Here is a 15,661-nt window from a genome sequence, read left to right on the forward strand (position 1 = left end):
GCAAATATGTGTTTGAGGACACTAGAAAACACACTTCACACACTAAAGAACGATTCAGATGTTTGCGGCAATATTTCAAGTTTATACCACTGTATAATAAGTTATACTTCACAATGTGTACATGACGAAAGGACAATGATTTTAAAAATGTTTAAAAACCTGACAGTCCCTTTCAGAAAAACGTGTCTAGAACAACCAAAAGACAATTTTGTGTGTACACAAAATTTCTTGTATGGAATTGATGACCTGCAATCATTTGATGAACGTTTTATTTTAAGTATTTTAAGGAAAGCGATAATAGAAAGCTCTTTAAATTCGTATTTCAACAGCCTGTTAGAAGAGGTAAACAAAGATGCTATGCTTGCAAAGAAGGAGATTGTGGATTATTTAACAACCTTTCTAGAAGAATCAAGTATTGATATTTCTTTGTTTAACACAACTGAGGAACAGTTGATTAGTATGTTTAATGCCTCGAATGGTATGGGTACCACCTATGGAATTGGACTACCATGGTCAAATCCTGAAGAGAAGAATGAAGACGACCACACACCAACTTCTAACGAAGTAAGAACAACTTTACGCGGTGTCGGACTACCAGCCGTACACTCGGATGTGACAATGCCCAGGAAAAATGAGTTCGGCGTTCTGCAAAATTTTCTATTGAAGTTATTGCAACAGTGGACACTTATGAAATCTTCAAATGAAAAACCTCCAGAGGAATTGTTTTACACCGAAACATTCTTACGGCATTATCTTGGCGATGATGTCTTTGATATCGTATCAAATTCGTTCTTAACACAGTCAACGGATATAGAAACTCAAGAGATAGAAACAAGCACACGCGAACTTCTTTCAGCCTTTTTGAAAATTTCTACTAAAGATATCGAGTATTTGGTTGGTCCACCAGATAAAGTCGCCTATAAAAAGAAGTCGATGTATCTTTGTTACAGTATCTTCAGTGCGAGGCAGTGTATGTCAAATGAATTGATGAAAAGGTCGTTTTCAGAAAGTGAATACCTTCTTTTAGAGAGTACCCTCATAATGCTAAATGCCTATGCGGAGAAATCTTGCCACGGTTAGTATTTCTTAGTTATGTTACTGTTTTAACATTGATACGTCCATGTTTATTTTGATATGTCGATGCTAACTGAATTTTGAGTCAGTATTTTACATTTTATTTTTGTTTTGGATTTAAATTACGTGTATTATTTTGAACTGTTTTATAGAACAACAGTGTCATAGCTGCGTTGGTCTGCATGACAACATGGAGTGCAACATACAGCCTTTAATGACATGTGGATCCTTACAGGTTACCCTATAATTATATCCTTTAGAAATGTCTAACATTAAATTTTTTACCTTCCTTATAACAATAACAGGATTTTAGCCTCTCATCGTCTTGTCAATATTTCCGAGGTGGTCAAAATAATCAACTAGATGAGACAACCATGTGCTATTATGTATTGACGAAATATAATCCCTTTATTGGCAAGCTGAACGTTTACATGAAAACCAGCATCATGCTAATTAGACTTTAAAACTCGGAATGCATACATTACGTGATTATATTGTGCGAACGGGCCCCAAATTATCTCCTTTTATTTCGTATCAGGTTTGCCAATCCAAAATTGTAAATGGTCACATTTACAAGGGTTGCCAATCTACATTTACATGCCAAGCTGAGTGTGGCAACGACACATCTTGTTACTGTTGTAGTGGAAGTAAATGTAACGCGATGGAGAGCAAATGTATGTACTTTTAACTGTTATTATGTTTGTTTGTATTATCCATTGTCGCTGTGCGTCCCTCTTTGCATGTATGCCAGGTATCCGTGCCGAGGCGGTTTACCCAACAATTCCATTTACTATATTTTGATAATTATGTAATAACGTTGTGTCTCTCGTTAAGTGTTTGTGTTGCTTTAAAATTTGTGCCAAAAAGATGCACTCTTACTTCCAAATAAGTTATACCACAAGAAATAAAAAAACAAAAAGGATGAAAAGACATAAAAAACCCCAATGGTTCTTAAGAAGGATAGCGTGTTGAATTTAAAAGAAAAGTGCAGAAACCACATTTCTACCTCGTGAGAGGATAGTTGATCGCTGTAAATCTTCAGTATTCACCAATCATTTAATATTAGTGCGTATACAGCTATTAAATACACGGTTACAACATTGTAATCAGTAATCAATATTTTGCATAAATGCTTTATTTACTAAGTAGTTAAAGGTTTATTACTCAAAATATATGTTTGTTATATATATGTATGTATTGATTTTAAATACGAGTGTCACTTTAAGATATTGGTTAAAGTTTTGTCGAGTTGGATTGTCCCGATAGTTTCCATTGTTTTTATCGATAGGAAAAAAATGCAAGGACATTTTTGTACAGGAAACGTTTGAAACAAACATGTACTGATAGTGATATTATTCTATATTTGTATTGATGAGTTTATATTAGGCTTTGAACACTGTACCTTTTTAACAATACTCAACGTGAATTTGCTTCTGGGCTTGTTTATATAGTTTTCATTAGATAATTCAATAAAAATAGTTCTGTCATTAGCAGATAGACCTGTTCATGGTTCATTATATGTGTTGCTTTACACACATTCCTTAAGCCGAGTTTCATACTATACTAATGCTGAATACAAAATTTTAAGAGTAAAATTCAAAAACAAACGCAAATGCATTATTCAGAAACGCAATAAAACAGATATCAAGCAAAATTTATTTTAACCTTAATTCATTTTAATGACGATATACTTTTGGTACTTCCGCTTGAACGGCATCTCAGAAACATTACTAGGTTTTTGTCGTTCTTTCTTGTCCCCAGTCGAACGTTCGTTGGATGATTGCAGCCACAAGAAAATGGTTGACGCTACACAGAACCTTTTCTGGAATGTTGCAAACGGTGGCAGTAGCAAGTAAGCCGTTGCTATATGTTAGCAAATTAAATTATTTAGATATCACTTTTAACGTTTCATACATATTTACTTTCATATCGTTGTAAGTAATGTTTCTCAGTATGCAATTTTGATTTTATGCAGCTATACAACGTTACTTGGTATCGTGCAAGATGTAGTCGGAAATTCCTACTGTCACACTGACCTGAGCAAACTATTTTATCAAGAAGGAAAGAGGATGGAAAATTTGTTAGACGCAAAAGCATGCAGCAAAGAAAATAAAGCTCTGTTTTGTGAAATGGATAGTTTGGTCACGTTGGAAGCCTTACTGTCTTCACAATACAGATCTGATGAATATACTCTACAAGTGTGCAGGTTTGTGAATGAAACTTTCATTTGGTTGGATTTAACTCCTTAAATGTTTGTTTAACCTTGGTTCTTTGGCCTTGATTCTAGTTATTAAACGTTATGCTACTGGATTTATCCCTTTTCATCGAACCTGCTTTACGTGTATATTGTATTTTTTATGAATACTGAACATAATATAACATGTTCTTGAACAATGTTAATACTGCTTCATTACTAACCGCTTCATAAATAACAAACGTGTAATACATTGATGGCAGCCGTTGAAACAGTTATGTTTCTGTTTCAGACATTTTAATACAACAATTACCGAGTTGATAGGAAAGGCTCAAAACGGACAATGCTGCGATGAAAACGTGTTTGTGCATGTCCTTCAATCATTTAGCCGCATTAGACCGTACTGTCAAAATATATCCATGGGACTGTTGTGTGAACCATGGGTAAATGGAAATTGCAAGCTCATTGAATCAAGGGAGTCAAGCCTCAACAACCAAAAGGCAGGAATTATTCTTGAAGAAGTGTGTAATGTAAATACATCCGCTGTGAATGCCTCGTTCGACATTCTTCGATGTGAAGTGACCAATGCTTTAGAAGCTTGTTTCCCGGACTCAGGAAATGACTGCTCGTATGTACATGCGCTATACTTTTATTGGATTTCTCTTCGAACTATTGCGTTTTTTCTTTTTCTTTAACTGACGTTAGTGATGAAGATGGTTTGATTTAGGATAAAATGATTAAATTTATATACATTTTCAGAATTTATAACGAAACCGTGGCGTGCATTGAAGACTACAGTAAGATTTGCACACATATTCAGAAGCTTCCACTTTTATTGAAACAAAGACAATACTTTGGATCTTGTTTCGACGGTGATAAACGGTAAATTCATATCATTAAATTCGTTTGTAAAAACATGCGCTTAGTAACTTTCATTTACTGTTTTTAGGTTCTTATTATCATAAATGTTTGAGTTTTTTTGTACTTAATAATACCATAACATATTGGTCTATTGACTATTATGGAAAATATATATAACTAATGTTTCCAGAAACACGTCTGATCAAGTTTCAACCTGCTTAATGCCTCTTATGTATATTGGCGACCATCAATATAATGCTACAAACGTTTCGATATGCGAATATTTGAAAGAGGCAGTAGAGTGCTTCAACAACAGTCTGAACCAGTCGCCCAAAGGTTTGAACGTTGGACATACACAGGTGTTTCATAACTTGCAAGACATATTTCAAGATATATGCCAAGGTAGTTTTTTTCATTATATTTATATAAATGCAGATTATAGTTTAGAAAGAAAAACATGAACAGTAAGTGAAAATTTAACTAGTATAAAAAATACAGACATGTTTATAGTAGTAGATGATAATCAATTTTCTCCTTGTAGTGGACATTGTAGCGACTGCTACAAATGTTGATACCGTAAATAGAAATGTATCCTCGATTAGATATACAATTAAACACCGTTTAATAGCGATATTTCGGATGATTCTTTTATAAAATGAAAGCGTTCGCGATTCATAGATGTCGTAAATTATAAGGTCGTGAAGATTGCAATGTCGCCTTCACGTATAAATGTATTTGAGATAAATACATATTTATGGCCATCAAGCCGGTAATTTAAAATTGAATTTTGTATCGTTTAATATAAAATATATATTTCTAAATTGGTAGATATCGGATCTGGGTTTTCTTCAGACCAACCAGCTTGCAAAGCCAGTCTCGCTGTTCCATTAGCTCTTGCGTTAGTACAACCAGTATTGCCTTGGAAGGACCAAGACTACATTTGCAGGTAATGGAGCCAGTTTATTTTTTGTATCAATTGCAATCTGCAAAATCGGTTCAGCAGTCGGGACATAAGAATATGACTTTGTGAAAATTATTTTAAAAATGGTATGGTGACAGATATTTTGTAAAAATAAAAACAACAACTTCTTTTTACGCAATGTTTGATTAAGTATACAGTTTCGCACGCAGATATGTAAAAAACATTGGTAGATTTTGATAAGAAATCATATTACGATTTTCCTTTAATATTACATATATAATATTGTAATTTTTAACTTTTAACAAATGAGCAATATAGTGTTTTGTTGAGGTCCCACAGATGGACGTTCTTGGTCCTCGAATGCAAATGAAAAGTGATTTGTATTAACATATTCATGCGTGTTAAACTATTTTATTGCAGTGGAATTGTGATGGATACTCTGCTTAATTCAAGCACTAATTGTGACTGGACATTGTCGAACAAAATACAACAAAGTATTCGAAATACATGTCAACACTACAAACCAGTGTGTCAAAGGCAACGATGTGATCATTCTAGTGTTATGCTTATACTTGAAAACTTTGAGTTTTTACTAGCGACGCCAAAGATGGCGGATCAGCTGCTTTGTAGGTATGTTGGATTGATTCTTTACTGAAAAATGTAACTTATTACAGTTCAAAATATAATGTGTATTAAATTGGAGAATGCATAGCTTATGGTGCTAGACACATTTAATTAAAATGTCATATATGCTCTACTTACCTAAGACGAACATTTGTAAAACAAGCTAAGGAAAATTTATAAAGTGAACGTGTTTCATAAAATGTTGTTTTAAATGGTATCGATTGTAGGGTTCTTTATATCACATGATATATTGGTCGCCTAAAATGGAGATGTTTTTCATTTTCGGAAAAGAGATTACTGCTAAAATCGTAGGGCAAATGAGGTCAAAGTCAATATATTACAATAGTGATGTATAGAAAATACTTGATGTTTGTATTACACTCGTTAAAAACGAACGTCATGTGATAAATTGTTTTTCATATTCATAGTCAACATGCATTTGTACTCTTATAACCTTTGTGCTGCTCTTGGATATTCTAGAATCGTGGCTGATATGACTGAAGACCTGTCGTGTGCCACACATAACTGTTCACTGGAAGAAACCGCGACTTATCGCCAGAACCTCGAATACATAGACAGCATCCGTGGATCAAAATGTCCCAGTATTGGGTGTTTGGTCAAAAGTGAAACGAACACCAGCGAAAATGGTTTGAATCCTTTCAATGTCTTTGTTTGAATTAGTTGTTTGCTAAACAATAATATTGATCTACTGGTCCCTTCTTAAACACTGGATACGGGATACGTTGACAGTGTTACAACTACCGTTGGTGTGAATAAATTATTGATAGCACAACACTGTATATTCAGATACTTATTTCAGGGCTTTGCGATGTATCGTCGGCTCAGATGTGTGCAATGGAGTTACAGCTTGCTCCACAGAATGCCTCATCTAACTGCAGGTATAATTCATTGAATGTGTCCCGTATGTAATGGTTTTGTCCTATTTCAGCAGTGATTTGAGAATCGTAATAAGCAGATCATTTTGCTACAGGCGTTGTCAGAATTTATTCTATTCAAGGTGATCATGACATGGTGATCTTTTTAGATGATTATAATGTCAACACTCATAAACTTCTCATAAAGAGTTGCATTCTGTTTCAGCTATTTATTTGGAACAATAGAAAACATATCTACGTGCGTTGAACCAAGGATCGCGTCTTGCAATACGCAAGAAATTACAGAAGTAAAGAATTTCTATTCTCGACTGCTTTCCAGCACAACGTGTCCTATTAACTTCATGGAGGTTTTGTTTAGAAGAAACGCAACTCAGTGCCAGCAACAAGTTTGTTCATTGGAGTTTACCCTTCAATGTATAGATGACCATTTTCAAAGAGATAACAATACATGCAGGTACGACCAAAACTTTGACGTTTTCCAATCGGGTTATTATCGGGTGATTGATATATATATATGTGTTTTGTGCATTTCTTGTATGTGTCAGTTGTGTATTTAAACTGCTTGCCGTTTAAATGATGATGGTCGTGCCTCTCATCAGTACCATTTAGGTTGTAGACTGCTAGTTTTGTCATTGCATTATTATATACACGTTAAAGCGGTTTTATTTGCAATTTGCACTGTTTGAACAGTCGTGTCTTAACATTTCAGAACTATTTCCGAGTCTATACAGTGTTTGCAGATGTTTGCACAGGATTGCTCGGATATCCACAAAGGGATAGCATTGAGCTATCTGAAAGCAGATATTCTATCACGAACCTTTTCTGAAGAGTGCGATACGTCATTGATTCAAGAGGAGATTAATAATCTTAAAGACAACGAAGTAGATAACTGTATTGCAAACATGACGGAAATGGTCAACATCAACGGTTCTAGAGGTGGGATGTTATGTTATACCTTCTGAATCTCTATAAATATCAAAATAGAAACGTAGCATTCTTTAATTATTAACTATAGTATAGTTTATATTAGCCCTAAATATTTTTTTAAAGGCATGGGTATTTGTCATACTAGTATAAACTATAATTTCCAGCATTTTCTAACTTTTATAAACAGTGTTGAAAATAATTATTCACAAATACTTAAGTCATGTTCAATATTGCTTAATGTTTAAATATAGGGTACATTCTATTTTTTTTTTATTTCATTGTGTTTTTTTTTCAGGAATAAATCAATGCGCATTGATGAACACTTTATTGAATTGTGTACAGAACCAAATGACCAACCAAGACGAGCCATCACTGTATGTACAAAACGCTAGTATGTTCAACGCAGTCTCATTGGCAGTTAACACACTGAAAACAATTTGTTACGACAAAGGTTTGCTCATTAATAGCAATTCATGTTAACCTTATCTTTAAAAAAGATCACCCTCACACACGATTAGTTTAACTATGTATTCAATAAATTATATTATACTTGGTGTTAAATATGCAAATGATATTTCTCTTATGGATTACGACTGATGGTATATATTCAGGTTTTGCTGCAATTAATTTGTTGGAAATGAATAATGTTGTCTGGATTAACAATTTATTTGTCTTTTTAATAATTATCTTGATATATACTATATTTAATCCGTTGCAGAAGGGACGCAAAACACAGTTGCTATAGGTATGGCACATTACATTGTATATCGCAAATAAAACAAACTGATTCTTGTTTATAAAACACATTATTTAGAGTTAATAAAAACTTCCACTACGTACGATGAATAGTTATACAAGGTATACAAACCTCAATTGCATAAACTTTGTAAATATAGCACAATTTAATCACAGATACTACTACGTATGTTGAATATTAAAAAACTATTAATACTTCCATATCATATACTTTGTGAGAATAGCAACATGGCTGTTTATTTTATTTCCTACAGGTGGTTGTGATATAAAGCCGTCTTTTGATTGCATCGAATATGCATTGAAATCTAGTCTCCTCTCCGGAACGTTTCCCCTCGATACAAGAAACCGTCTATGTAGGGAGTAAGTATAGTGGGCTGTTTGTAAATATTCGGTTCGTGCTGTAGAAGTCGTTAGCGAATTAAGACGTGATGTGTGTGGATATCGCTTTCAGTTAAATAACAAGAAAAAGAGGAATTATTTAAAATAAAAATCGACACCGACACAGCAAGAAGTGTAGACTTTGATCTTTTGGCAATATTTATTTGCTATTTTAGTGCATCTATAACATTTTTTTTCTTTTTGAGTCCTCGAGGATTTTCATTTACCCCGTAATATGGACCTAGAAACGTTTTCAAGTTTTAATTAATTTCCTGGCTTTAGTTAGTTAAGTTTCTCGTTGGTCATATTAAATAATTAAGTGATTCTTTATATTACTTTATTTCAATGACTTTATTTTATCTTGACATTTTTTACTTAAAAATATATAACACCCTTCTTAATTTTACATTGAAGCGATATAAACGAATACAGATAGAACATGACTGAGCGCATGATTCCATTGGTGAATTATATATGTCAAGTTTTTCGTTATAAAATTATCTGCATGGGACTCCAAAATATCCAGGGATATGTGTTGTCTCACAGTTTAGATGCATCGATTTATTAGCTCTATATTCTGTTCGGTCGGTCGAAACATTCAAAATTTACAGTTTTGGAGTATTGGAAGGCAATCATTAGACAATATATCATGTAACACCATTAAAATTTGCATTATCAATTTTACTGTTATCGTTGTGAAGTAAATCAATAAGCTTTAAAACATTTATTGTGAAATAACTTTTACAATTTATATTTTTACATAAGCACTATTTTTCTTCAGAAATGATGTAGCGAGACAATGTTTAAGCAAAACATTGACAAGAAGTAACTGTTCGAGTGGTACGTCCACCATGCTGACATCAACTATTAGTCTACTCGAGACTTTGGGACAAATGTCAGCTACATGTTCACTAAGACCAGCTTTCTGCAAGCCCGTACAAGCCGTTATTTGTATATCCGATCTAGGACGAGCGCTGACAGATCATAGCTCGCATCCGTTTGGTAGATCGCACAAGATCTGCAGGTTTGTTTGATTAATTATCTTAATGACATTAATCATCATTGATTATGTTTTAAAGAAACTTGATATACTTCTAATATCTCCTTTACATAAGGTGGTGGTGGCGATGGTGGTCGGGAAGTATTCAACTAATCAAACATAGTTTCTGTTTCCATATATGCCAATTCTATGGCAACGTCAGAGAACATTGTTGAAAGATGTATATTAGGGACCACTCATACATAGAAGTTTATTTTATATACATATCATAAATCCAAAGCAATACATATGGCCAAAAATGTACGTCCGTAGTGAATTCCAGTGTAATATGGCCGTATTCAACCCTGCTGTCGTAACATCATAACGTCGTAAAAAAAATGTGCGCCATAAAAAATTACCTTTATTATGATATTATGTGTATATTTAGTGATATAATCCAGTAATGTATATAACAAAAGGGTTATTACTAGCGCCTCGTTGTATCCGAATTTGAAAAATGTACTCGAGTCGAATACAAACTCCCGGATCAAAAGCGCAGTAGTTATAACTCTTTTTTTGTGCGTCCGAATGACCACTCTTGCATAATTTATTAATTACAATGTTGATTGAAACCCGATTTCTTTTCAATTACAAGACTATATCTGATGATATTTTTGCTTACTTTTGTTGTGGCGTTGATAATGACAGTTTTTATGTATGAATATTAATGTGTCGTTTATAGCTCATATTCACAGACAGTGGAATGTTTGACACAGTCCCTTAGTGTGTGTGATACCACTACCCAACAACGTGTACTGCAGATGTACGAACCACTGAAGTGTCAGGCAGAAAGTGTGTGTCCACAACATTACATTGATTACCCGGCGTATGAAAACAAGGAAAGCTGCATCAGTCCTAGAGGTTTGTAAAGTTAACATAAGTAAGCAATTAAGTATGTGTTTTTTAGGCTACTCTTGATTTACCTGATAGTTTGATTATATGCAGAGAAAACTGAAATTCAGAAATATAGTCATATAGTTTTGATTTTGATTACAGGATCAGTATTTGAACAATACGGTGGGTGTCAGCCACTTAAGTCTATTAACTGTCTTAATGAAGTTATACAGACTCCTTTCCACATGGACAATACAACGCACTGCAGGTGAGTACTGATAAATGAGAGATAAATGTGAGATTTCAACGCATTGGAGTTGTGGTTAACATATAACGTCCTTTTTTATTCCTAGTCAAACTTATGCCATATCTATGTATTTTAGTATAAATAAATTGATGTATAACCTCAAGTATGAAACATCAAATAGATTAAACATTTTAAAATTTAAACCCACCTGATCTATAATAATGAAATTTACGTTTGTAGGTCATATAAGGAAGCCATCCAGTGTTTCTTCCACAACATGGCTGGCTGCACGGACGAATTGTCAGTAACTGCGGCAATGTCGGGATTGCTTTCCGTTTCTCAACGTTTGGAAGAATCATGTTCTGTTGAGATTAATACGTGTTGTGAACACGGACAAGGCACTGAATGCAAATGTGACGAAAACATTTTTCAAAACTGCGTTGACCAACTACAAGACGATGTTACATTTCGATATGGAAGCCAAAGCTGCTTGTATGTTGAATAAAACGATCTTGCATTGCAAAAATAAATTTGTATTTATTTACCAAGCTTAAACAAAAATTGCGTTATTAACCTTCGAATCCATTAACATATACATTTATATTGATAAAATGTTATAGCTTAAACATTCATGAGTTATCAATTGTATTATAAATTACCAGCATTCTGATTAATTCACTATGGTTTGTTTGATTTGGTACATGTCTTTGTAACATTTCAGAACCAATCAGATTGCGGAATATTGCCTAACAAAGACAACAGCCTCTTGTTCAACTGTCTCGAGGATTTATATACACTCGATGTATAGATACAAAGCTGAACGCCATCTGGCAGACAGTGAACAATGTGGAAACAATTTACACTGCTTGGCCGATTACATGACTCTGTTTGACAGTGCTGTGGGTCTAACAAGATCATCTTCAAACAACAAATTGCTGAACTCACGTGAAGAGCACTATAATTCTGCCCAATTTGTTTGTACAACACGAACTCACACTTTCAATTGCTTAAAGTCACGTGTATTAGGTTTGTCTGAGGACGTTGCCGACGTATCACATTTTGTTATGCGATATATCGAGAACGTGTTCTCGGATGTTTGTTCAGGTAAAATGTGTGTATTTCTATTCAAAACATAATACTTAGCTTTACTTGTACCCTTTTTTAAATTTCTACACAGTAAGTTATTCACGGTTTGATAATTAACGTTGAACGTTTATTATACTATATTTTGCAGTACTCTATGGCCTGAGAGAAGGCATCGATGACTGTAACTCTACCTGCATGGATTGTTTTAGAGAACAAGGACCTATCTTAATGTCGGCATTGCTATCACTTGACGAAGCTTTAAAAAACAAATCTTCATCCGTAGAAGTCTTCTGCAGGTATCATCATTCGAATTTAATTTCGTCATCTAATATGGACAATAATGTTGCAATTATTTAAATTGGCGCTTCCTTGTGTCATAATTATATAACATATAATATTATGCTATGCCTTGGTAGATTTTATTACTGAGTGACATTTGATAAGACGAAATGATAGTTAACTGAAAACATTTTATGTTGTAGTAACCCTGTTTTGATGAATATTACCGATACTCGCAGCGCAAACAACACCTGTGAACATCATGAAATAAACTTAAGGATGAAAGAACTGCACACTAACCATTGTGCGTCCCCATGCAATACGTCGTTAGCAGAAGACTGCTTACAGGAATTAAGAACTTACATCGACAACTCTACTGAAGATATATGCCGGTATGACTTTTTATATTAACAAAATAACAGGATGAGAGTACCTGTTTTCTGGTGTTAAAGAAGTCCGCCTTTCGCTTACAGAAGTAGGTTTGGTCCCAACAATAAAATTTTCTCACGTCATCTCAAAATGGACACAGGTTCTTGTAACTACCTAGCTTTATGTCTGATGGACGTCTTTGAATGACGTTATCGCACTTCTTATGAGCTTACTCTGCTGCTCGAACTTGATACATTCGTTAACTGATAATGTTGGTAATCGGTCGTTGAGGACTTAAAAGTAATTTATCATTTGATATGTTATTTTTTATTTCATTTTTCTTCATTGATTAAAGTTAATGCTTGCTCTGATGAGACTTATATTCTTTGATTTGGTAACTATTTATGAGTGTTGGGACAAGTGTGAGTTTATTTCCATGTTAACTAGTTTAAGCCTCCAATAGACTCGGGTTTCAGTGAATACTTGTTTCACAATCGGTTCCAGGGCGGTAATCCCATCATTTATCAGTAAATCAAATGTTTATGAGAGTCTGGCTGTTTATGGTGCGTATATTTGTGTTTGTAGATTATATATGTTTCTTTCTCTAGTTCATTGTTGTTTGGGCCCTTGCATTGTGACCCTAAACTGTGTTGTTTTGTTTTTGTTGCTACTACTACTGTCGTCACAATCAAGATAAATGACGTATAAATATATAGCACTATACTGATATTAACAACGTTTCCTTTTCGATTGATTGATAAGTGCATGCAACTTGCCAATCGGATAAAATAAACATTTTACTAAATTCTCAATATGTCGTTAACCCCAAGTTATATAGCTACCCTAAAATAACAGATACTCACTGAAATGACAACACAAAGATATTTTGTTGGGTTTTTGGCCGAAATATATATTTTCAGCTGGTTCTGATGAGTCTTATAATTTTGATTTTGTAATTTTAAGTTATGTTGGGACAAGTAAATGTTAGGAGCCATACAGACCAGTTAAGGCCCCTAGTAGACCCGTGCTAAAGTGAACTCGTGATTCATTGACCATTTTAATTATCTCATTTACAGGTAAAGCTTTCTTGATGCGTGTTCTGTATGTGGTGTTCGTATTTGCATATGTGATCTTTATACGTTTGTGTTTCTAGTTCATCGTGTTCTGTATGTGGTGTTCGTATTTGCATATGTGATCTTTATACGTTTGTGTTTCTAGTTCATTGTCGTTTGTGTTACTAGTTCATTGTCGTTTGTGTTACTAGTTCATTGTCGTTTGTGTTACTAGTTCATTGTCGTTTGTGTTACTAGTTCATTGTCGTTTGGGCCCTTACCTTGTGCTTATATTTTTTACTATTCGATTGCTTGGCTTGTCCCTGTAGCTTTCATTGTATAACATATATTGCATTGGTTTTAGGATTGGGCTTATGTAAATGTATTGTCGGTACTTTAATTGAAACTGAAATCGCTTTCTAATTTATAGAGTTTATGACGACATACTCGTTTGCATAGAAGAGGCAACAACGCTTTGTAGTGTGAATGAAACGGCCTCTTACATTGAAGAAGCATCAGGGCTTCTTTCTGACCTAGGACAAACCTGTTACGAAATTGCTGACTACTTCAAGGTAAGAATGAGTTTTCTTTTTAATTTTAAACTATTGACTTTTTACACGAACCATTCAATAAGTCATGCATTTAATAATTCCATCACATTTTTATACTAGGTATCCCCACAAACATTCCGACTTTATGAGGGAGAAAGTGTATTTGTATCAGTAACAATGACACGACAACTTCCTGGCTGCCAGACGAACAATTGTCATGTTCAAATATATCAAGAAATGTCGTCGTTTCCTGTTTGTGGAGTGAGTCCTGTCACTAACGATATGTGGTAAGTATAAAATAATCAGCATCAACTCAGCCCTTTTAACCATACAACTAACTTGAAAAGTCGGTGTATACCACATATCATAAAGTTTCTGGTATACCACATATCATAAAGTTTCTGGTATACCACATATCATAAAGATTCTAGTATACCACATATCATAAAGTTTCTGGATCTGTCATTAATCTTTAAACATATGTAGTTAACCTTAGTATGTTTACCATGTTACGATCCATATCAAAATATCTTACATCTGTTTCGTCTCGAATGCGCTGCAATAATAAGGTTGGTTGAGTAAACTAAACGTGATCATGTCTTTAAACATCTTGGAATATGTTTTTCCAACTCAAAATGCTGATATGCGATGACATATTATATGCACGCGTTGGAGTTATAATTTTTGTCCATATTTTATATTATCATTAAAGCTGCACTCTCACAGATTGAACGTTTTGACAACTATGTTATGTTTCGTCTTAGAACGAGCCAAACTTTGCAAAATTGCATGGAAACCGGTAATATAAGACTGCTGACAAAAATCAGATAACAGCTTTTCATAGTTATGATTACAAATTTATGTTTAGTGCATTTTTCTTAAAGCGTTAGTAACGCTTTTCGCCATAAATCAATGATTTAAAAACATAAATATGAAAAACTGCGATCTGATCTTTTGTCATCAGTCTTATATCACTGGTTTCAAATATTTGTCAAAACAGTAAATCTGCGAGAGTGTAGCTTTAAGATGTCTAGTGCATATTTATTATGTAGTTTTTGCACATTTACCATTGCCAGAGTCAATTACTGCACTTGTCGCTGTAACCTGGTAAATCTGCGTTTCGATTTCATGCGTGTTTATGCAATATGCAATATGAACGTTCATTAGCGATCATACTACATAAACCCATGAATGATGGAACCAGTCGTGGTTGACATTTTTCTCTGCCTTTTATTTTGAAATGATAATGCATTTTTTTAATAAATTTAGATATGTTCTCTTCTCTGCTTTGGATCTGCCAAATAAAGTAGATATTTGAAACGGTAGTATTGTCATGCGATTAAAGAGGTCGTAATAGTCTAGTCCGAATGCAGAAGTAAACTGAAATATGACGTCATAACATGCACTGTGGACGTCAGTATTTCTCTACATATAAGTAAAGGGCAATATGAATACTTCATCGTAGCTGTCTGATCATTTTTATTTAGTATTTAACATTTGTGCATAAACATGTCTGAAGTTAATATCCAATTGTTCACTAATATGAAATCCATAATATGTGTTTTTTTCTTG

The sequence above is a fragment of the Mya arenaria genome, chromosome 12, assembly GCF_026914265.1.
Source record: "Mya arenaria isolate MELC-2E11 chromosome 12, ASM2691426v1".
In the NCBI taxonomy this organism is placed as follows: Eukaryota; Metazoa; Mollusca; class Bivalvia; order Myida; family Myidae; genus Mya; species Mya arenaria.